Source organism: Rhinatrema bivittatum, chromosome 4, assembly GCF_901001135.1.
Source record: "Rhinatrema bivittatum chromosome 4, aRhiBiv1.1, whole genome shotgun sequence".
NCBI lineage: Eukaryota > Metazoa > Chordata > Amphibia > Gymnophiona > Rhinatrematidae > Rhinatrema > Rhinatrema bivittatum.
This window is the reverse complement of record NC_042618.1, coordinates 56,589,632-56,612,980: the sequence shown is the minus strand read 5'-3', so window position 1 is coordinate 56,612,980 and position 23,349 is coordinate 56,589,632.

Genomic DNA, 23,349 nt, shown 5'->3' with positions numbered 1-23,349 from the left:
ATTCCACCGATTTTGAACCCACTGTAAAGTCCACAGGTATGGCAGTACCTGTGTCCCTGAATTCTCAAAAGAAAACACCATGGGGAGTATCCCTTGAAAATCCACTTGCAGGCCTGTGGGTGAAAAATACCCATGGGCCCGCAACAACCCGGTTATTTTTTAAAAAACTGCCCTCATAATGTATAAAAAATAAAAGCTGTTTTGCTTAATTGTTATTTCTGCACCTAATTACCTATGGTGTGCAAATACTTGCATATATTTCTAAGAATGTTCAAATGTAAAAATATAAAAATTTTGCACAATTTCTTTGTTTAGCATGTGACTTTTTTTTGCACATAATTTCCTGGGCTGTAACTTCTGTATTTCCTCTTTCAGCAGCAAGATACACTATTTGTAAAATATATTGACATTTACATTTTATAAAGTACCTTTTAGAAAATAAAAAAGGAATATTGAGTTAAAAAAAAATTAACACTTCCAATGTCAGTGATATTTGGCCAGATTCTGAATGCAGCAAGGTAGCTACTTTTGAAGGGCATATTGGCATTGCAAGATAATGTAATGCAAGACAATAATGATCACAGTTGCAGTGATCTGGGCTCCCAGAAGATGGCCTAACCCGTGGGCACAGCTGGAAACCCACTTTCCCTTGTGACCCTTACACTCCTCCATGCAAGTCTGTCGGTCAGTCTTGAGGAAGTACTGACAGCAGAACTTTCATCTGCTGGTAAGTTGGCTTTTCTGGGAAACAGCACTTAAATCGTGCAAAATAATTTTAATTTGTGATGGTCGTGGACCCTTGTGCTGTTGACACAGCCTAGAAGGCGAATCTACTAGGCCCACACCAACAGCTGGCAAATACGTCCTGGGCTGGGACAAGGTTGGACCTTCACCTATACCAGCCTCTTTTCCCGTAGGTTGAGACTTTGGGCTGGCAGGACTTGGGCGACAGTCCTACAGCGTGGTCAAGCAGAGAGAGACAGCGGCCGGGCTGAGGTCATGGCCGACAATGATCAGGCAGTTACCAGGGTCAGGGCAAGCAGTGAGCAAAGCATAATCTAGGTCAGAGACAGGTGGCAGGCAAGAGAATAGTCTGGGTTTGAAGCAGAGGGCAAACCAGGAAGACAAGCGAAGGTTAGGGACAGGGCAGGCAGGGACTGGAACACCACACAAGGCTGAGAAACAGGAGGACCTGTTGCTGAGGTGCTTGACTAGTGTGCAGCTGGGGCTTAAAAGCCCAGTCATGCCGATGTCATCAGGAGGTGCCAGCTCAATGGTTTTCTGCCATGAGTCCTTTAAAAGACGCTGTGCGTGCCTAGGAGGTCTTAGGGATTGACGGTATTGGCGGTGTCCGGCCGCTGAAGAGAATGGCGGTGTTTTTCTGCCGTGCCAAGAAGCTGCTGATGTCGTGGGGTGTAAGGCTGCCGGTCACAAGATGATGCCATGACCAGCAAATGTTACATAATAGTAGATTTAAACAGTTATTATGTATGCATATTGTCTGCTAGTTTACGGGTAGCAGTTTACAATTGTATTTTTTGGGGGGAAAACAGACCTTGACTTCTGTGAGCTAGTTTAAGGTTAGTTAGTATTTCATTCTAAATTTTGTAATTGTGAGTTTGCAAAAATGCTTACTTGATCTGAGGTGGTGAGAGTACTGGTTCCTTGGCAAGTAGACACTAGTGTTTGATTTCTCACTCCCACTCCAGTCAAACTTTTTCAATACATTACTACTCCCATTAGGAGGAAAATATTCAAAATATGAATCCATTACTGATTTAGAATGTACATTTAACCCTGATTTTAGTGACTTTGTTCTATTGCTGGTTATTCACAAATATTTTAAAAACTTAGATTTAAAAACACACTTAATGGAATCACATGATGCTTCCATAGCAGGTGGAAGCAGATCAGAGGAGCTCCCTCCATATCCAGACTAATGTCTCAAGGTTCTCACAGTACCAGACTCATTTTTATGTGGAGAATGGTAAAAGGTGCCAAGCAGTCTCTCCTAATGTTATGGGGAGAACAGGTCATTCGGGCAAAGGGACTGCAGAGAAAATACAGACCTCAACCAACATGGAGTTGCACTGCCTAGTGAGATGGAAGCAGTTTGTGCAGTAATGCAACAACGGGGGAGAAAATTAATTCGAGCCGCAAAGCAAAGCTTGAAACAGTAGTTGACAGAGTCCCTCTGCTAGTATCCTCTGTGGGGAAAGACAAATGCGAAATTAGACAGCATGTCTGAATGAGTAGAACTTTGCCCCTTGCGGCTGCACAGCAAAAAATAGACATGCTGGCACCAACCCCAAAAAAATGCTGGGCAAGCAAGGTGACTCTGAGAACAGGAGTCATAACAATTTAAGAATTATTAGCCTACCTGAAAACATCAAAGATAGGGATATAGTGGGCTTCTTTCCTTGGTGGATCCCGGAGATGTTGCAGATAGACTGCAGAAGAGACCAACTGAAAACTGATAGGGTCCACCATGCACCAGCTCCAGTAACCTTAGAAAATGTCAGAGCTCAGGTGATCATCCTAAAATTGCACCACTTTGCTAATAAAGACAAAACTATGGAAGCCAGCATGAAACTTAAAGAAATAACTTGCCAGGATCATCTGATCTATTTCTTTCAAGACTTTTCTGCTGAGCCACAAAAGAAGTGGCAGAGTTTCGCAGAGATTAAAAGCACTTCAGCAGAAAGGCATGCTGTACGCCTTGGTCTATCCTGCCAAGCTGCGTATACAGCATGAGGGGGAAGACCTCCATCTTTGATGGCGCAAAAGAAGTGGGTGTCGTCTTACAGCGCTAGCATGTAATGGCGGAAGACGCCCAATGAGACGGCTTTTTGTCCTGTTATCTGCTAGGGATGAATGAAAGTGGTGACATGAAAGCTGAACTGTGCGAATAGGTATGAGTCATTGATTTTTTGGGGGGAGGGGGGGGGGGCTCCATTATGGTACTTTCCTGTATTAACTTTTAGTTATTGGGGATTAGATGACTAGGCAGTGGGTGGGGGAAGTTAGGAGGGGCACGTCCTATAATGTCCAGAGTTGACAAATAGTTTTTCCTGGTCTTTTATATGGAGCTTTTTCTTGTCATTAATACTGCCAGACTATATCAACTGCTCGCTGGGGGGGCTGATGAGGAAGTCTCGCTGAGTAGTGATTTCGAGTGGGTCGTACTGCAACGTTGAGGCAGATTGCATGGGCCCAGCTGCAATGAACAGAGAAACTCAGGAGGGAGAACAGCTATATACCAGCTGATGGTCGGCAATGATAAGTGCGATGCTGAATTGTGGGACATTTTCTTTATGCAGGGAACTTGGTTGCAAACAGGCTGTGCTGTGGCTGGAGTTTTTGAGGGGGAAATTCCACGAACTTTGTATTGTTATTGCTGGTGCTTATTCTCGCAGAGTGCTTAGTTGGGAAGGAGGGTACAGGGCAAGGGATGTTGTGCAAGGGTGGAGCTGGGAGTGTTTCTCTGTTTTAGGGCATGTTTGGGCTCTGGGTTCTTTACATATGTTAAGGAGAGAGCTCAGGGTCTTTTTGGGAGGTGGATGGGGTTACACTGCATTGAAGGGGTGGGGGAATTAGGACACAATGTAGTCCTTGCTCTTGTACTTTGGAAGCCATGGTTCAGGTGGGGGGTGGGGGAGAGTTCCTTACTTGGTTTAGTGGTAGGCAGGATGTTTCTCAAAGGCAAATGAGCAGAGTCACACCATATTACTTTTGTGGTTATGTTTCACCTCTTCTTTTTGGATTTGGTTATGGCTAATCAAATGGCAAATGTTTTCTTGTTGAACGTATGTGGGATAGGCACATTAGTTAAACGCTATGGTACTGGTATTGCAAGAAATGCACCTTAATACAGCAGAACACCACAAATTGCAAAGGGATTGTGTGGGGCACGTTTTCTCTGTCCTATAACACTAAAAGTAGGGAAGTTTCCATATTAATAAATAAAGCCTTTCCGATCCAAGTTCTTAAAGCCCTTGTGGACTCTGATGGATGCTTTTTAGTCTTTGAATGTTCAGTTTATGGGAAAAAAATTTGCTTTGGTCAATGTCTATGGCCCCAGTGAAAATGAGGGGGTATTCCTTGGACAGTTGACTGCAACACTGGAGTCTTTTTCCTCTCTTCCATATATCATTGAAGGGGATTGGAAAACTTGTTTGGATTCTGCCATAGATAGATCCACTGGTTCAAAGCAAATCAACAGCCACATAAGTAGGCTAAGAATACTGATGGAACATTTTGGCTTATTGGATATCTGGAGAGTACAATCCCCTCCAGGGCAGAGATGTCCTTTTTCTCCACATCATAAAACATACAGCCAAACAGATTTCTTTCTTTGGGTGGGTTTCTTTGCTCAAAGGCTGGGAGCCTAGGTATATTGATACTCAATTTCTTTTCTTTTTTTTTTTTAATTCTTTATTTATCAGTTTTAACAATTTTACAAAGCGACAAGTTTACCACATATCATTCCTCATAAAATTTAACAAAATTAAGCTTAAATCAGAAAACTTACTTACCCACTTTTTAGTTATAAAGAAACAAACAAAGGATCTCTGGATAAAGATATTGGAACAACAATTTTGAAGCAATCTATAAAGAAAGTAGGAGGATAACATCAGCCTTTATCTTTATCTCCTGATATGGTTTTCAGGTGGAGCTGGTTTCTTCTTTACATTTATCCACATAATTTTTCATCTGTATGGGCTCATAAAAGATATAACTCTTCCCTTTATGTTGCATTAAACACTTACAGGGATACCTAATATTTACCTGGGCTCCTAATTGTCTAGCCTCCTGAGCTAACCCTACAAAGTTTTTCCTACAAATCTGTGTATCCTTCACAATATCTGGATAAATCCAAAGTTTTTGACCATAATACAATTTACTACGAGTTTTCAAAAATAGCCTTAAAACTAAATCCCTTTCTGCAGGGTGGACAAAAGATACTAATAAAGTTCCCCTTTGTTCTAACTGCTCTTCAGTAGGGGCTTCTAAATAAGCTGTAATATCTGTTTCTAGATTTAAATTAGGACTCCTGTTCTCAAACCATTCCCATTTTTAATATAGGAACAAGATAAATTTTTTATATCTCTGGCAGAGCATCAGAAGATAACAATAATATCTCTTTCAGATATTTTTTGAATTGTTCCTTAAGAGAGATCAGTTTTACGCTTGGGAAATTAAGGACTCTTAAATTTAAGTACCACATTTTATTCTCCATGTTTTCCAACTTCCTCCTTAACATAGAATCTGACTGAATCAAAGAAGTCTGTATTTCTTGGACTGATGTTATCTTATTAGTAATTTATTTAATCTGTGTGTCGTGATTATTTATTCTTGGCTCCATAAATTGTATCATATTTTGTGACTTATTCACTGAGCTAGCTAATAAGGAAATAGACTTCTCTAAGGTTGTTATTGCTTGCCATATTGAGTCCAGGGTTATAATATTAGGTTTATTGAATTTAGGCAATATGAAACCAACTTTCACCCCCCCCTGCATGGCAGGCTTCCGAAATCAAATGCATTTCGCCTGCTGGCTCCTCCCCCTCACAATATCTGTTGTAACAACATCATTTATTACATCATCGATGACCTGTAAAGAGTCCCTAGTACTCACACCAAGTCCTCCTCCCTCTGCCTCCAGGGCTCCCTGGTCACTTAGCCAGTTCTCCTGGATGAGTTCTAGGTGCTTCCCTTGGTTTGGAGATAGAGGAATAACAGGAGCACCTGGGCTAAGAGATGTTTGGTTGTCCAAGAGGGACAGGTTGTGTTCCTTCCCTAGTCTCTCAGCAGACTTCTCTCCAGGTGTAGAGGCTGCAGCCGGGGTGAAAAAGCCCTCAATTCTCAGTTGGGAAGGGGTGCCTGGGGTAGAGGCAGTGGATTCTTGTCTCAAACGACCTTCCTTTTCGTATGCGGCATAATACAGTTCAAATAAGTTGGGGGCTCACCTCCTCGGAACCTCCTTTCAAAACACCTTCAATCCTTCGTGGAGGAGTTAAGAGGGCTTAAAATCCAGAACAAAGTCTTAAGCAAGTCGGAGCTAAGTCGCGCAACGTTTAGGCGACGCGCCGGCGGACGCAATGTACCGCAACGAATCCAGCTTTCAAGGACCCGCTGGTCCTGACGTCACACGGGAGGGCATGGCCAGCAACGCCATCAGGCCAGGATGCAAGCCTTACCCCCGGTTTGCCTGGCAGTTCTTTAGCCTCTCCTAGCTTCTCTTTCACTCCTCCGATACACTCAATTTCTGACTATCACCCAGTTTTGCTACCACTCTTACAGGCCAGAAATGCACCAACGAGCCTGGCGCTTTAATTCCTCTTTGCTGGGATAGGAGATTTTCTGTGATGTGGTCAATGGGGTTTTTTTGTAAAATTTTAGGAAGTCCATGCTGGGGCAGACCAAAATCCAGTTGTTTTGTGAGAAACCCTTAAAGTGGTACTCTGGTGCAGAATAATCAGTTTTGCAAGTCATCTTACGAAAGAGAGGATAAAGAAAGAGAAATCATCAAGAGACAAACTGGCTTTGCTAGCAGCAAATATAAAGCCACCTGCTTGAAGAGAATATATCAATTTTTGCTCCAAGCCAGCATGAATTCAAAATCACTCCAGGTTGCAGGGATTGAGAAATCCCTTAGGCTTTCCTACAAAAATGGTATGAGAATAGGAATAAAATGGGGCAAGCGTTAGAGCAATTAGGAAAAGGAGAGCTCAGACATTAATTCATAGTATTTGTACCAATAGGGAGAGATCTCTAGTAACCCGGAGTCAATAATGCCTCTCTTAAAACTTATTTGAGGCTCTATACTGCAAACAGGATGAGTGTACTAGGGGGTTAGATGTGACTACCTTAACGTATTAATTTCCCAGGCCTCTAAAGTGGCAGCCCCTGTCCCCTGGCCAAAGCTTTTTTTTAAAGCTGTTATAAGGTTACCTAATGGTAAATGCCTGGGGCCAGAGGGGTTTCTCTGGAAATCTTGGTCCTTTCTTGTTGAAAACCTTTGAGCATAGGCAACAATTTCCCGAGACTGATAGTGATCTCTAGACTTGGACTATTACTTTAAAACATAAAAAGGGATGGGACACTTTGGGACCTCTGTTTCTAACCAGCCAATTTCCCTCCTCAATGCGAACATTAAAGTCCTGGCTAAGATAGTTCAGCTGTGTCAAGAACCTATGATGGAATATCTAATAAGTGAGGATCAAATCGGGTTCATAAAGGGGAGCGTATTTATCACCAATACACATTGTTTATTCAGTATTATATCCCTAGCTAAGAAGGAGAGGATAGTTGGTGTTATCATGGAATTGGATGCAGAAAAAGTTTTTGATCGTCTGAGATGACCTTTTCTGTTCCAGGTTTTGACAAGTTTGGTATTCCGCCATAGTTTAGGGCTTGTTTGGTGGCCCTTTGCTCACACCCTAGGGCCAGGGTAGTAACTAATGGCTATGCATCTGATTTATTGCTCATAGCTAGTGAAATACAGCAAGGGTGCTCCCTTGTGCTTTACTTTGGTGATCAAGGTTTTTGCACACAAGGTACTGTCTTGCTCAGTGATGGCAGGGTTTCAGATTGGGGGACTCATCATGGTATATCACTGAATGCAGATGATATAGTGTTATTTCCTTTCGTGTAGCAGATGGACTCAAAACAAGTGGGTATAGCGTGCTCGTGCTAGCAGTTAGAGACGGATCTGACGTCAGCACGGGTACATATACCCCACAGGAAGTGCAGCAACTCAGTAATTTCCGTCTCCAATGCAGTTTGGAGCTCCCTCACGCTCGCTGAGCGTGTTTCCAAATTCTACACAACTAAATTCTAGTGGCACCGGACTGGCCAAGAAGACCCTGGTACGCAGACATGAGAAGACTACTGGCAGGGAATCCACTTCCCCTGCCTCCACACAGGGACCTGCTGCGGCAAGGTCCCATCCTCCACGAGGATCCAGCTCAATTCTCTCTTATGGTCTGGCCCTTGAGAGGGCCAGACTGAAGAAAAGAGGATAGTCGGGGCCGGTAATAGATACACTCCTCCGAGCACGCAAGTTCTCCACATCACTCACATATATAAGGATCTGGAGAGTATTTGAAGCCTGGTGCGAAACTCACGGCACCAATCCACATGCCGCTAAGATCCCTATCATTTTGGATTTCCTGCAAGATGGACTTCAGAAGGGTCTGTCCCTCAGTTCCATCAAAGTTTAAGTGGCAGCGCTATCCTGCTACAGTCCCCGGAGTGACGGCAACAGCATCGCCACACACCCAGACGTTTCACGTTTCCTGAAAGGAGTCAAACACATTCGCCTGCCACTGAAGTGGCCAGTGCCCCTGTGGAACCTCAACCTAGTGTTGGAATTTCTAGCGGGATCCGCCTTCAGACCCCTTCGAGGCCTGTCTCTCCATTTGTTGACCTTGAAGATGGTGTTCTTGCTGGCTGTATGTTCAGCACGCCGCATCTCAGAGCTACAAGCACTGTCCTGCCGTGATCCGTTCCTCAGAATCACTCCTGAGGCTGTCCATCTTCGCACGGTTCCTTCCTTCTTACCCAAAGTAGTCTCACAATTTCACCTCAACCAAACCATATCCTTGCCAACCACGGAAGGTTTGAAGAAGTCAGAAGAAGGTCGAATACTACGCCATCTCGACATCGGCAGAATACTGGCCAGATGCTTGGAAATGTCAGAAGCAGTACGAAAGACGGACCATCTGTTCGTCCTTCACAGCGGGAAGAAGCAAGGAGAAGCGGCCTAACAGCCAACCATCGCTCACTGGATCAAAGAAGTTATCAAGGCGGCCTACATAGAGGCGGGAAAACCACCACCTCTACAGGTCAAGGCTCATTCTACCAGAGCACAAGCAGCCTCTTGGGCAGAAACTAGGATGCTGTCGCCTGCAGAGATATGTAGAGCGGCAACGTGGTCCTCCCTCCATACCTTCTCCAGATTCTACCGTCTGGACTTTCAGGCCAGGGAGGACACAGCATTTGCGAGGGCAATCCTAAACGGTCCTCGGGCAGCCTCCCACCCAGTCAGGGAGTAGCTTTTGTACATCCCACTTGTTTTGAGTCCATCTGCTACACGAAAGGAAATGTGGAGATTACTTACCTGATAATCTCGTTTCCTTAGTATATGCAGATGGACTCAGCATCCCGCCCGGCTGCCGGTATACATGAGGATTCACAGATTCACGGTAAGCCATGTTTTTCTTATATAGGGCATCCACCCTGCCGGGTGTCGACATCTTCTGGTTGAGAACACTGGCGGTCTCCAGCTACTATCAAATCGGTCAGGGTAATCCTGTTCATTTTATTGATGGGTCAGTCACACATATATCCATAAAGCTTTTGCAAGGAAGATTAATGAGTTGCTGCACTTCCTGTGGGGGTATATGTACCCGTGCTGACGTCAGATCCGTCTCCAACTGCTAGCACGAGCATGCTGTATCCACTTGTTTTGAGTCTATCTGCTTACACTAAGGAAAAACGAGATTATCAGGTAAGTAATCTCCACATTTCTGTCCGAACCCTGGGTTTCAGGTCCAGCATCACTATGTTTAACTATGTATGGCAATCTCTTGGGGTACAAAGTTAATTTAAACAAATCCAAAATGTTCCCCATAGGTACCACCAAGATCAGGGATGTTCCACCTTGTCTTTCTCAATTTAAGGGGGTATTACTTATTTGAGTATTCAGGTCTCTAGGGATCCTGGGCCATTGTACTGTTTAAATTATGCACCAGTGGTCAGTAAATTTCAAAAGAATTTTTTAGAATAGGATGACTGGTTCTCTTCTGCTCTAGCAAAAGTGGAAGTCTCAAGATGAACGTACTTACACATTTAATGTTCTTATTTCAACATGTGCCCTGCTTTTTACTGGATAGTTTTTTTTAATGGCCTGAAGTCCAAATTTATATGGCATAACAAAGTGGCCTGAATCAAATTTTGAACTCTGTGGAAACCAAAGGGGAAAGGGGGCAAGGAGTTACCCAGTTTACAAGCTTACTATTGGACTGCTCAGCTCCGGATCTATTGCTTTGGTTGAATAGGGTTAGAAGGACAGCTTGATACTCTATTGAAACAAAGCTCACTGAGAATCTTCATCTCCCTATGCTCAGCTTTAGGTTGGATGTTTCATCTCATGCAGGTCAGTGTTGTGGCTTTCTAATAGAACATACCTTGAAAATCTGGAAAGTTGTATATAAAGTTTTGAGAATTCTTATAACAGAGCTATCTTACCCCCTCATTTATCAAAATGTGCTAAGGCGTTTTCACATGTGTTAAGGGCTTATTGCTTGCGAAAAGCCCCGTTAATGCTTGCGATAAGCCCTTAATGCATGCGAAAACGCCTTTAATGCATGCAATAGCACCATATCGTATGGTGCGATGCAAATCTGAAAGAGGAGGAGTTAGGGGCGGGAGTGGGCTGGGTTTACAATTTTGTGAAGTCCTATCACACGGCTTTAACGCCGATTTTAGCTACAACGTTTTCAGTAGCGTTAAGCCGTGCGATAGCTTGCGTTATGGGATGGTACGGTGTTAGCACATTTCTCCTCAAAGGCCTGTTTTAGTAGGTTTGAAGCTCCCGGCGCACCAGCCTAGCCATCTGTGGGGGAGAGAGAGAGCACCTAGCCATACTGTTCTCTCCCTAGATAGGTGTTTATCTCGATGGGAGGCCCACCTAGTAACTCGAGGTGAGGTTTAGGTATTAGTGTAGGGGGTTAGGGGCCACTTTGACATTCAAAGTAAGATGTACGAACAGCACAGTGGTCTCTTGTGAAGATCTGATGACCTTCGGAGTGAGGAAACTCACCCAAAGATGAGATTTGTGCAATGTTCTCTCAACCTAGTTTGTTACCTAGGTAGAGAGTCCATCAAGCTAGGTTGAGAGAACATTGCACAAATCTCATCTTTGAGGGAGTTTCCTCACTCCGAAGGTCATCAAATCTTCAAAAGAGACCACTGTTCTGTTCGTACGCCTCACTTTGAATGTCAAAATGGCCCCTAACCCCCTACACTAATACCTAAACCTCACCTCATGTTACTAGATAGGTATTTATATCCCTATGGGAGGCCCATCTAGGGAGAGGACATTATGGCTAGTCTGTCTCTCTCTCTTGCGTGTCTGAGCTCCCTGGGACCATTAAAAATGCTCCCCCAGTAGTTGTATGCAGGCAATACAACAGGTCTGGCACTTATTGCAAAGTGTGAAAATGTTATCGCAATTTGTGCTAACTTAGCTCTTTGCATAGGTAATTAGCACAAATGGCAAACTGTCTATTCGCATAAAACACTTATCGCATTTTGATAAATCCAGGCCTTAGGATTAGGATTAAAACTTGTAGGGTAGCTATGGGAGGATAACACTACTAATTTCAAAATCTTTCAAGACCTTAGATTGGAATTCGGGAGTCAATAGCGATTCTGGACAATTTTATACAGACCTATGCAAACTAAAGTTCATAGGAGGCGGGGTTGAGAACCTTTAAGTCTGTCCTTGTTAGAAAAGGTGACAGTCAGGAGGATCCCCCCCCAGAAAAAGTATTTTGTTCTATAAAGCTTTCCTGGGGAGTCAAATGGCTGCAGAACCTCTGTTACCTATTTGTATCTCAATGGAAGCAGGATTTTTGTCTAAATGTAAGCATAAGGAAATAAAAACGCATCTGGAAAATTGTGCATAAAATATCTATTTGTAGTAGATGGAGGGATGGTGTGACTACATCACATATACAGGTGCCCACTTTTCTTCAGTAAATTTTGTGCAATGGCCTCAAGGCTATGCTGGCGGGATGTAGCACATTTTTGCATAAGTGGTGGGTATGTCCTGAGACTACTCAGTTTTGCAGGACAATAAAAGCAAAGTTGTTGCTCATCTTGGAGATAGAGATAGTTCTTAGCCAAGCAGACATAGCTGCAGAGTATTGGGGGCCTTCACATTTGGCCACATCAAAATGGATCATGGCTGATCACCTACTGCATGCAGATCGACTCACCATCTCTACTCTGTGGAAGACATTACCATCGGTTGCCCTGTTGCATCAACTGGTGCTGGATATAGCAATAACAGAAAAGCTAACCTATATGCTTAAACATAACTTGTCTTATTACGACCAAAGCTGGGGTAGGTTCTGGAGGTATTGGGCCAACAGGAGTCCAGGGATTAATGTATAGACATAGTATGTATTTTTAAGGTGGACTATAATCCTTGTGCTGCTCAGCTTTTGCTTACCCATTAGAGTGAAAACATTGTATTATACTCAGACTAATGTAGCTGTACAAATTGTATTGTACTTGTCTGTAACATTCTTCTGTGTAGGAATTGCAGTTAATCTTAATGTATGTACGCTCTTTCTCTATAAAATAAAGTTAAAAAATTTTTTAAAACCTTTAGCTTTAAATATACCCATGCCTTAAACAGATATTAAAACTTTTTAGTAACTTAAAAATTAAGATGCAAACAAAAATCCAGCAGCAAGATGGGGGGGGGGTACCCACTCTTTGCACTAAGTGCCACATGTATGATTATCTACCTGTTGGGAATGCTGAGAAGTCAGCTGTTGTGGTACATGTGAGTATGAATAACTTACGCACCGATACAGTAAGGAGCGGTAGGAAGAGCTGCGTTAGTGCCGGGCGCACCCGCGTTTGCCGCTCGCACAGTCCGGCTCACCTACCGCTCGATGCTGTATTTAAATAGCTTGCAAATGCAAGCCGCGTCCATGAAGCGTTAAGCCTGCGCAATCCACTTTACTGTATAGAGCGCTATTCAGCGCCTATACAATATCCTGGGTGCGCTGGTACCTGTCATTTCAAATGACATTTGAAATGACAGGTACCAGGAAGTGGATGGTCCTCTCTCCCTCCCTCCCGAAGCAAGGCGCAGGGCGAAAGTTAAAACAAAAGGGAATAAAGTGTGAAGGTGAATGAATGCAATAAAAACTAATGGAAAAAAAATAAAAGTTGAAAGAAGATCAGATTACCACCCACATACTTTAATGGTGGCGTGTAAGAGGCAGTTAAAGCCAAAAGGGCACCATTGGAAAGCAGCTCCAAATGAAGAAAATAGGCAGTTAGATATACAACGGTAGTAAGACAAGCCAAGAGAGAATTTGAGAAGAAGCTTGCCTTAAGAGGCAAAAACTAATAATAAAACCTTTTTTCAAGTACATTTGAAACAAAAACTGTGAGGAAGTCAGCTGGGCTGATAGATGAACAAGGGGTAAAGGGGGAGCTCAAAAAGGGCAAGGAAAAAGCAGAAAATCTGAATTAATTCTTTGCCTTGGTCTTTACTGAGGAGGATGGTTGGAACATATCCACACCTGAGACATTCTTGGATGGTGATAATTCTGAGCAACTAAAACAGATCTCTGATAATGGAGGATGTAATAGATCAAACTGACAAACTAAAAAGTAACATTAACAGAACCAGATGGCATCCACCCCAGAGTCCTAAAAGAGCTCAAACATGAAACTGCAAACCTGTTACTAGTAATCTATCATTTAAAACAACCACACTACCAGAAAACTGGAGGTAGGCCAATGTGACACCGAATTTTTAAAAGAGCTCCAGGGGTGATCTGGGAAACTACAGACCAGTGAACCTCACAACAGTGCTGGGCAAAATTGTACAAGCTATTCTTAAAAACAAAATCTCTGGTCTTATGGATAGATGTGGCTTAATGAAAGAGAGTCAACATGGTTTTAGATAAGGAAGGTCTTGCTTTAGCAATCTTAAAGGTTTTTGTTGGGTTTTTTTTGAAGGTGTAAATAAATATGTAGATAAAAGCACGGCTTAATTTGTAGACAAAAAGGGAAGTGGAATTGTGGAGGGGGTGAGATGGCCAGAGCCAGGTGCAATCAACACAAAGGGGTAGGTGTGAACACACACAAAACACCCATATCTGAACACACTCTCTTAAGGTGCTCAGTGAGCAGGTGAAGGATATCTGGAATGCAGGACCACTGCGCTACAAAGGAGAAGGTCGAAAAAGAATCAGGCTCTCTACCCGGGTGATCCTGATCATCCAGCTTTCCACCCCCTGCATAAATTCCCAGTGGGCATAAAGCCCTCAAGTCTAACCCCTATTCCTGGTGACCCTCAAGCCCCACCTCTCCCTGGAAAACCACCCTTTCCCTCCTCAGCCAGTAAAGTGCAGGCTTCCTCTTCAAGTCAGAAGGGAGGGGCTGGAGAAGAACACTCCTGCTGTTCCGAATCTTAAACCTGGAAAGAAGTGCTGCAGCTGCATTTCTGGCTGCTTCCCCACAAATTAAGCCTTGGATAAAAGTGAGCCTGCTGATATAGCATATTTGGAGTTTCAGAAGACATCTGACAAAATCCCCTGTGCAAGACTCCTCAGAAAATTAAAGTCATGGGACAGGAGGCAGCATCCTATTGGGGATTGGTAACTGATTAAAAAACAGGAAATAGAGGGTAAGACTAAATGGTCAGTTTTTCAAATGGAGAAAATGTAAGGATGTTCTGCAAAGTTATGAAAAAATATCTGTAAAAGGCAGAGCTGCAAGGCAAATGCAAGTATAAGTTTTAACATGTATAACATTTTTGCTAAAAGGAATGTTCTGGAGAAGACTAGTGCTGCATGTTCACTGTAGAAAAAGGACTTGTCAACACTTGCATCCCACCTTAGCACTAGGTTCACTTTACATGCTGACAGTGCATATTACACTGCTTAGACTTGTAGGACTAGCCAAAGTTGCTGAAATGCTAAAAAGTATGTAAAAGATCAAAATGTATGTTAAGGGTCGGTACTATTTTTCAGTTCTGCCCTCTGGGCTCAATTGAAAAGAATTCAATCTTATTAGTATATATGAGATAAAATTATAATGCCCACCAATTAGGAAAATGTTATGTTAACTAAGTAGGTAACTCCTTGGTGTGCAAATTAGAGTTGGTAAGCTATTGTAGCACTAATGTTCTCTGAGACTGTTCCTGCATTGCTCTTGCTGGTAATTGCACTCTTCTGGGCTATCTCAAATTACTTTTCTCTTTTAGCTGTTAAGCATTTCTTTACAGCCCACAACACAAGATCATTAGTGGTATTCCACAGGGAATGGTACTGGGACCTGTGCTATTTAAAAGTATTCATAAATGATCTGGGAAAGGGAACAAAGATTAAACTTGCAGATGACAAGAAATTATTCAAAGTTGTTAAAATAATAGATTGTGAACAAGTGCAGAAGGACTCTGTGAGACTAGGAGATTGAGCATCTGAATGGAAAATGAAACTTAATGTGGAAAAGTGCAAAATGATGTAAAACAGGAAAAAAAAATTCCAAACTACAACTACACAATAGTGGATTCTGTGTTGAAAGTCATCACCCAGGAAAAGCAAATTAGGACTACACTGAAATCCTCAGTGCAGAGCATGCTGGCAGTCATGATCCAAAAGGGATGGAGAATAAAATGGAAAATATGCCACTGATTCAATCCATACTCCACCTTGAGTACTGTGTGCAGTTCTGGTTGCCTTATCTCAAAAAAGATAGAGTTGAACTAGAGGAGGGGCAATAGAAATAATAAAGGGAATGGAATGGTTCCCCTAGGATGAGAGTCTGTACAGGTTAGAGCACTTCAGCATGGGAGAGAGCTGAGAGCAGAGATGATAGAAGTTTAATAAAATCATATGGGGGCGAATCTGTTAATAAAGAATGGTCATTTACCCTTTCAAAGACAAGGGGTACTCCATGAAACTAACAGCAGCTTTAACACAAATCATAGAAAGTACTTTACTCCATGCACAATCATGCTGGGGAATCTGTTGCCAGAGAATGCAGTCAAGCGAACTACCATAGAGTTTAAGAGATTCTGAAAAGTTCCCAAGGGGAAAATCCATAAAACATTAACTGGGTATTTTATTATTTGTGAAGGGTAAGGGAACCCCAAAAGAGAGTGATAATTGCATGGCAAATTCAAAAAGGTGAATGTATGCATTAGAGAGGTTTTTGTACTTGCTCTGTTGGGGTGGAGGAATGGGGGACTGTGTGTGTGTGTGTGTGGTTCAGTGGGAAAGGTTGTGGGTCAGAAGGCTCATAAAGGGATGGGTGAAGGTTAGAGGGGTTGATGTATGTGGTAGTGGGTTATATGCATGTGTTGTGAGGTTGGTATAGAAGCATGTGCGCACTTCCTCCTTTTACTCTCCCTATACCCCTTTCATCCCCACCTGTGTGGAGATGGGAAGTAGTATAGGGATGGTATGGGTGGGATATAGGTGTGTTTTGGAGGGGTGAACTTGCTTGGAAAACTCTCCATCTTTTCCCCTCACCTGCCCTGTGTCTTGAGGAGAGGTGAGAATGAAGTTGTATGTGTTGGTGGATACACTTTTTTCCCCCCCTTTGTCACTCCATTTTCATTTATTGAACTTTATATACCACTTGTCAACAAAGTTACATAGGCGGTTTACAAAATAAAACATACATAAATAGTCAAATACAAAAAATACTGGCAGACTTATAACAGTAAGCATAACATTAAAACCTTAAAAACAATCTGCATACATATAAAATACAGACAGTAAGTTACTGACTAGTTAGCGGTGGTGTCAAAGCTAACTCCATATTCTTAAAGGTCCATCTGCAGGTGTTAATAGTCAAAAGCCTGTGAGAATACCTAGGTCTTTATCCTTTTCCAAAATTTCAAATAATTAGATTCTGCTCTTATGTCCATTAGTAAAGCTTTCCAAAGCAGCCATCCTTGATATGAAAAAGTACTTTCTCTTGTGGATTCCAGTCTAATGACAGAGGGCGGGGGAAGATGAAGACTACCCTTCTGAGAAGACCACAAAGTCCTGGAAGGGACAGTATGGGACCAAATGTTTGACATAGAAAGCAGATAGCCAGAATGTTAAGAGTGGAATGTCAAACAAAGAGCTTTGAGAATTTAATCAGACACAAAACAGGATGCCACTGAAGGGACCAAAGTATCTGACTTACATGATATGATTTCTTTAAGCCATAAATGATCTTTGCAGCTCTATTTTGAGAAACTGCAACTATTTTAACTGATAATGAGGTAAACCTATGAGAAGAGAACTACAATAACTGAATCCCGAGATGACAAAAACACTTACTAGTAGTTGGAGATCACTAACATCTAAAAGAGGACGCAACTGCCGAATATACTGGAGAAAGTAGAACAATTTCTGAATGGTGCTGGAAATAAACAGTAGCATAGATAGCTTTGAGTCAATCAAGACTCCAAGTGAAAAAAACATCTTTCAGGACAACTAGAATGCCCAGCATGCTAGGCTAAGGAAATTGATGGTTGGTACATTGAGAAATCCAAATGGCTTCTGATTTACCGGAATTAACCTTCAACTTGTGATCGTGAAATCAATTTGCCACAAGGTCCAAGCAGTTGTTAAGGATAGTTAAAGGAAAAAAAAAAAAAGACTTGTGTTGAAGAATGCCACAATGTTGAGATTACTTACCTGATAATCTCCTTTTCCTTAGTGTATGCAGATGGACTCAAAACAAATGGGTATTGTATGCTCGTGCTAGCAGTTGGAGACTGATCTGACGTCAGCACGGGTACATATACCCCCACAGGAAGTGCCGCAAATCAGTAATCTTCCTTGCAAAAGCTGTAGCTGACCGATCAATTAAATGAACAGGATTACCCTGACCGATTGATAGTAGCTGGAGACCGCCAGTGATCACAACCGGAAGGCGTCGACACCCGGCAGGGTGGATGGCCTATTATAAGAAAACATGGCTCTCCATGAGTTTGGTGAATTCCCATGTATGCCGGCAGCCGGGCGGGATGCTGAGTCCATCTGCATACACTAAGGAAAAGGAGATTATCAGGTGGTAAGTAATCTCAACATTTCCTAGCGTGTAGCAGATGGACTCAAAACAAATGGGATGTACAAAAGCTACTCCCGGACTGGGCGGGAGGCTGCCCGAGGACCGTTTAGGATTGCCCTCGCAAATGCTGTGTCCTCCCTCGCCTGGACATCCAGACGGTAGAATCTGGAGAAGGTATGGAGGGAGGACCACGTTGCCGCTTTACATATCTCTGCAGGCGACAGCAGCTTAGCTTCTGCCCAAGAGGCCGATTGTGCTCTGGTAGAATGAGCTTTGACCTGTAGAGGCAGTGGTTTTCCCGCCTCTATGTAGGCTGCGTTGATAACTTCTTTAATCCAGCGGGCGATGGTTGGCCGTGAGGCTGCTTTCCCTTGCTTCTTCCCGCTGTGCAGGACGAACAGGTGGTCCGTCTTTCATAGTGCTTCTGACATTTCCAGATATCTGAACAGCAGTCTGCCGCTGTCGAGATGGCGTAGCATTCGACCTTCCTCCGACTTCTTCAAACCTTCCGTGGTAGGCAAGGATATGGTTTGGTTGAGGTGAAAGTGAGACCACCTTGGGTAAAAAGGATGGAACTGTGCGAAGATGGATAGCCTCTGGAGTGATTCTGAGAAATGGATCATGACAGGATAGTGCTTGTATCTCTGAGATGCGGCGTGCTGAACACACAGCCAGCAAGAATACCATCTTCAAGGTTAACAAACGGAGGGACAGGCCTCGAAGGGGCCTGAAGGCTGATCCTGCCAAAAATTCCAATACTAGGTTGAGATTCCACAAGGGCACTGGCCACTTCAGTGGCGGGCGAATGTGTTTGACTCCTTTCAGGAAACGTGAGACGTCTGGGTGTTTGGCAATGGTGTTGCCGTCACTCCTGGGACCGTAGCAAGACAGCGCTGCTACCTGAACCTTGATGGAGCTGAGGGACAGACCCTTCTGAAATCCATCTTGTAGGAAGTCCAAAATGATAGGAATCTTGGCGGCATGCAAATTGGTGCCGTGAGTGTCGCACCAGGCTTCGAAAACTCCCAGATCCTGATATATGTTAGGGATGTGGAGAACTTGCGTGCTCGGAGAACCGGCTCTGAGTATCCCCTTTTCTTCAGTCGAGCCCTCTCAATGGCCAGACCGTAAGAGAGAATGGAGCCGGATCCTCGTGGAGGATGGGACCTTGCTGCAGCAGGTCCCTGTAGGGAGGCAGAGGTAGAGGTAGAGCGTTCCCTGCCAATAGTCTTTTCATGTCTACGTACCAGGGTCTTCTTGGCCAGTCCGGGGCCACTAGAAGAACTAGGCCTCTGTGTTGCTGAATCCTGTGTACACTGGCGCCGAGCAGGGGCCATGGAGGAAAGGCGAATAGCAGGATCCCTTGAGGCCACGGCTGTACCAGGGCATCGATCCCTTCGGATAGCGGATCCCGCCTGCGGCTGAAAAATCTGGGTACTTGAGCGTTGGACCTGTCTGCTAATAGATCCATGCCTGGCGTCCCCCACTGATCCACAATCATCTGGAAAGCTGTGGGCGACAGCTGCCACTCCCCCGGGTTTAGGCTTTCTCTGCTGAGGAAGTTTGCCGTCATGTTGTCCTTCCCGGCAATGTGGACGGCGGAGATGTCCTGGAGATTTGCTTCTGCCCAAATCATCAGGGGAGCTATTTCCAGGGATACCTGTTGGCTTCTGGTTCCGCCCTGACTATTGATGTATGCCACCATGGTGGCATTGTCTGACATCACTCTGACCACTCTGTCACGAAGTCTGTGGGCAAATCGCAGGCACGCTAGCCTGACTGCCCGTGCCTCTAGTCTGTTGATGTTCCACCTCGATTCTTCTCTGGTCCACCGCCCTTGGGCGGTGAGCTCCTCGCAGTGTGCTCCCCATCCGTTCAGGCTGGCATCTGTGGTGAGCAGAATCCAGGTTGGGGAGGACATTCTTGACCCCCGGCTCGTGTGGCCGGGCTGCAACCACCACCGTAGCTGATACCGCACTCTGGCCGGTAAAGGTAGGCGTACGGTGTAGTTCTGTGATCGTGGGCTCCATCGAGATAGAAGGGCGCAGTTGCAATGGCCTCATATGAGCCCGCGCCCATGGCACCACCTCCAGAGTGGACGCCATGAGGCCGAGGACCTGAAGGTAATCTCGAGCTGTGGGCCGGCTGGCGCTCAGCAGGGCCTGCAGATGACTCTGGAGTTTTGATGTTCTCTTGGAGGTCAGGCTGACCTTGTCTTCTCGGGTGTCGAATTGGACCCCTTGGTATTCCAGCGACTGGGACGGCTGTAGGGAGCTCTTGTTTATGTTGATTACCCATTCGAGGCTTTCCAGAAGAGCTATAACTCTGTTGGTTGCCCAGTGGCTCTCCTCCGGTGACTTTGCCCTGATCAGCCAATCGTCCAGGTAGGGATGGATGAGAATTCCTTCCTTCCTGAGTGCCACCGCCACTACTACTATTACCTTGGTAAAGATCCGGGGCGCGGTGGCTAACCCGAAGGGCAAAGCTCGGAACTGGAAGTGCTGATTCAGGACTTTGAAGTGTAAATAGCGCTGGTGATCCCGATGGATTGGGATATGCAGGTAGGCTTCTGACAGATCTAGGGAGGTGAGAAACTCCCCTGGCTGTACCGAATTCTTGACCGCAGAGTTTCCATGCGAAAGCTGGGGACCCGTAGGTGTCGGTTGACTGACTTGAGGTCCAGGACGGGCCTGAAAGTGCCCTCCTTCTTGGGTACTATGAAATAAATGGAATAATGCCCAGAAGTTACCTCTCCTGCAGGTACTGGGATTATGGCTTTTAGGGCCAGGAGCCTCTGTAAGGTCACTTCTAGTGCCGCTGCCTTGAGCGGTGAACAAGGAGATTCCACAAACTTGTTCGGCGGAAGCCGAAAGAAATCCAGGTAATATCCTTCTCGGATGATGGCGAGGACCCACTGGTCCGAAGTGATCTCGACCCACCTGCGGTAGAAGAGGGTTAGCCTGCCCCCTATGGCTGCTACCCCCGGATGGGTCGGCTGATTGTCATTGTGGGTTGCGGCCAGGGCCGGAACCCAAGCCGGATCTCTTCTTGTTATGCTTAGTCCGAAAGGACTGGTTCCTGGCCTGGGAATGAGGTGCTCGATAGCGAGTCCTGTAAGGATTGAAGCGCTGCAAATTTCTACCTCTAGATGGTCTAGAAAAAGAACGCTGGCTCCTCCTCGCCCTGTCTTCTGGTAGACGGGGTAATGGGGAGGCACCCCATTTAGTAGCCCAGCTCTCGAGATCGCTGCCGAACAGTAAGGAACCCTTAAAGGGCATTCTTGTGAGTTGTGTCTTGGAGGACGAGTCGGCCGCCCAATAACGTAGCCAAAGCTGCCTCCTGGCTGCCACTGAAGAGGAGACTCCCTTGGCTGCCGTACGAACGAGGTCGGAGGCTGCGTCAGTGAGAAATGCGAGAGCTGATTCCATATCTGCACCCTGGACGTTGTTTCTCGCCTGTGACAAACAGGAGCGCGTCACCACGGTGCAGCAGGTCGCGATTCGTAGGGACATGGCTGCTACCTCAAAGGCTTGTTTCAGAATGGTGTCTATGCGTCGGTCATGCGAATCCTTGAGGGCCGCTCCCCCCTCAACCGGAATGGTGGTGTGCTTCACTATTGCGTTAACTATGGCGTCTACCCTGGGGCACGCCAACAGCTCCTTGGATGCCGGATCCAGAGGGTACATGCCTGCCAAGGCCCGACCCCCTTTAAATGAGGCCTCCGGTGCCTTCCATTCCAGATCGATTAGCTGCTGTGCTGCCTGTAAGAGGGGAAAATGGTGAGCCGTTTGGCGCAGGCCCTCTAACAGGGGGTTCATTTTTGGGCCCCCTGGGGTATCCTGGCTCCGATAGGCATTGCGAGACCAGGCCTGAAAGATCCTCTTTCTGAAAGAAGCGCCTCATGGTCCGATATGGCTCTATCTCCGAGGGAAGTTCACCCTCCTCGGGGGGCTCCTCACTGTCCTGGGAGCAATCCGAATCCCCATAAACGGGGCTGTCGGGTGGTGAGTGGCTGCGCCTAGGTCTCGAGGGTCCAGGGACCGGATCAACCAGGCCGGAAAGATCCATTCAAGGAGCAGACTGCATCTGGACAAAGGCGTGAATCCCTTTGAATAATTCTACCCAGGAAAGCGAAGCCTGATCTGGCCGCAGGGGCACCAGGTCTCTCAGGTTCCCTGGTTGCTCGCCACGGCCCGCTAAGTCCGGTGTGCTCCCTGAGGAACCCCTGGGCTGGGGCCGGTCCTGTCCTGGAACTCCCATGGCCTCCTCACATTGGGCACATAGTGAGTCTGCTCCCTCGCTCTGTGTAGCTCTGAGGTTGCATGCTGAGCAGAGGCTTAGAGCTTTCATGCCAGATTCTGGAGGTGCCAGCCCTGCGGCCGCATGGGCTTTCTTATGCTCCATTTGCCTAAATCCGGTGTCGCCCAATAAGTGCGCCTAACAAGAGCACTTAACAGCATGCGCCTATACACGGGCGTCTTAGAAACGTGCGCCTGTCCACGGGCGTCTTAGAAACGTGCGCCTGTCCACGGGCGTCTTAGAAACGTGCGCCTGTCCACGGCGGCTTATAAACATGCGCCTATCGCGTGCGCCAACAAAGTGCACCTATCGCGTGCGCCAACGTCGTGCGCGTTAACAACATGCGCCTATCGCGTGCGCTTAGCTCAGCAGCGAAATTGAGTAGGCAGGCAAAATGGCAACCTCCTTGGCGTGCTGCCTCGTAGGCAGGCCCAGCGAATCCACACTTCCTCGGAGACCAAATAAAGATATATGCCTTACCTTGTCTTTGGCGCTTCCCGGTTGCAACCTGGGCAGTCTCCGGCTGTGGGGAGAGTATACCTTCAACCGCCACGCATAAGGAAGTGCGCCCGCTGCCTCTAGGCCGCACCCGAACACGTCTCGCTCGGGGGCCAAGCCGCGCCCGACGCCTTCTCACTCGGGGGCTAGGTCCCTGCCGCGAACCGGCCACCGGACCGAGACACTTACATCCGAGGGACCACGGAAGTCAACTCGGGAAAATTCAACTGGGTGAGGCCTCACCACAGGAGTGCGGGGCTTGTCTTCAATAGGTTTCTTCTAGGAATTTAGTTGTTAGAATTTGGAAACATGCTCAGCGAGCGTGAGGTAGCTCCAAACTGCTTTAGAGACGGAAATTACTGATTTGCGGCACTTCCTGTGGGGGTATATGTACCCATGCTGACGTCAGATCCGTCTCCAACTACTAGCACGAGCACACAATACCCATTTGTTTTGAGTCCATCTGCTACACGCTAGGAAATCTGGATATCATCAGCATCTAGAGAGGGCATAAATCCACAGTTCTGAATCAACACGCCTAACTGAGAAAGAAAAATGGAGAAAGAGGACAGAACCTTGTGGAATACTTATAGGAAGTGTTCTTGGAACTGATACATTCTGGTTCCATTCCACCTGGGAGTGTTCTCTGTGCACAAGCACACATTAACAGCCACAGATGTGGGATCATCAGCCTCTGGCATAGAGTTTGGCATGCTC